Genomic DNA, 1,896 nt, shown 5'->3' with positions numbered 1-1,896 from the left:
GCATTTTAGAATCTTTAGCCATTAAGTTCAAAAAGTACCAGTGTCTATATGAAACAATTCCTCTCTAAAGCCGAAGTATGGTCAAAAATTAATTCAAATGACATAACACATTCTAAAGCTAAAAAACATTCATTTTTTGTTGATGTGCAGGTACAAACCCAGAGCTTTAGGGCTTTCTCATGCAGCAAAGAGCTACTTCTCTGGGTTGCTCAAAACAGCAAATGACAAAGTCCACTAATGCCATTAAGCTCAGTAAGGGGCAAGAGGCCTCGTACTCAGCTCTGATCTCCCAGGAAGCATGGCTACTGTGTCCACCAACGTATGAGGTGTGAGGACCAAAAGTACACTATTTTGTTAGCTAAAGAGATAGCAAACCATCCCTCTCTCCACACTAAAAGCTCCTTTCCAAGGTAAATAAAAAGTATATAAGGGGGAAAAATTAAGATATATTCATCTACAAAGTAAAGATTTCAAAATATTAATGTAATCCCTACTTTAAAAAATTTAACTAGAGTCATCTGACTATTTCTGATTACATCTTAAGATGTATCCAGATTCATTTCCTATTGATTTATCACTAGATACTTCTAGTCAAAAATATTAGCTTTCTTCCCAAATATTTTAACCACGAGTGTGACTGCAGGGTATTATTTTCGAGGTTATCATGCAGTGGAGGAGAAAAAGTAGATGTTCAAGCAGCAAGCAACAGTTATGGCCCTTTCACATAATGGCTTTGGAGTGCCTACTGAATAGTCCAGGAACAATTCTAAGAACAAGAAAATTATGCATGCTAGTAAATACATCTTAATTTCACAGTTGAAATTTCTTTAGACATTACTCTTTCTTCATAGGGGAGTCTTGGTTTTTATTAATATTATGGTGACTCCGTACTTGAACTAGCAGCCTTCTTTTTGTTCTTCTTTCTGTGTTTCTTATGCTTCTTTTTGTTTTTTGTTTTCTTTTGTTGCTTTTTCTAGTTTTTTACTGCTTTTTTTCCCTTTTTGCTCGTACCTCTTCAATATGATCTGATTCTGACAAGGACTCAGATGAAGAAGGTTTATCTTCAAAATACATCTTTCTTTTCTTGGTAAGTCCTTTATTGTTCTTTTCTTTCTCAGTTGCATCCTTTGACTTCTTACTCTTTTTAAAACTATTCTTATTGTCTGACTCAGATTCTGACAGGGAGCTTTCAGAAGATTTATATGAATGGCTCTTCTTTTTCTCCCCCCCCCCCCTTGTTTTTCTTTCCCCTTTTTTACTTGCTTCTTTTCCTCATCCTCAGAAGAATCTGAAGAACTGCTGGAAGAATCAGAGCTCAGTGAAGAAGAAGATGAATAACTACCAGATTTCTTCTTTTCTTTCTTTTTTCTTCTTTCTCTGTTTTTTTATGAGCTCTCATTTCCACTTAATAATTTTTCTCTGTGCTTTTCTAGTTCTTTCTTCCAATTCTCATTCATTTTTTCTTCAAATTCAGCCAAAGCCTTAGAGCCATTTTTTTTTTTCTAGTTGCTTTTTCAGTTATTCCCAGGTAGGCCTGGGTCAATTCAGATAATCCTGGATGGTTGGCTCTGAAGACTGGATTGGACCTCTTGATCTGGCCATTTCTATTGGATTCATGTAGCCCACCCAGTTGTCCTGTTTCCTCGTGGTGCCCGATGGAGTGCCCAGTTAAGACTACAAAAACCAGGCCAGGCCACAGAAGCAGGCAAAACAGACCCACCACAGATCCTTCTCCATAGGCAGAGACTTTTGTCTGACTTTGTTCAGCATTGTTTTTGTTTGTTTTCCTTGTTCTACCAGTTTCATTGAGAAAGTATGCTTAAAGCTTTCTTTGCAATTGTAGATTTGCATATTTTTCTTTAATTGTACCATTTAAAAAATATACTCTTAGGGTAC

At 36.3% G+C, this 1,896-nt stretch overlaps 1 pseudogene; it reads right to left on the bottom strand.

The window, feature by feature from the left end:
* Positions 1-874: 874 nt before the first annotated feature.
* LOC101584595 lies at positions 875-1,617 on the bottom strand (annotated as a pseudogene).
* Between the last annotated feature and the right edge of the window lie 279 nt (positions 1,618-1,896).

Source organism: Octodon degus, unplaced genomic scaffold, assembly GCF_000260255.1.
Source record: "Octodon degus isolate 3935 unplaced genomic scaffold, OctDeg1.0 scaffold00122, whole genome shotgun sequence".
NCBI lineage: Eukaryota > Metazoa > Chordata > Mammalia > Rodentia > Octodontidae > Octodon > Octodon degus.
This window is presented reverse-complemented; position numbering and strand designations above follow the sequence as displayed.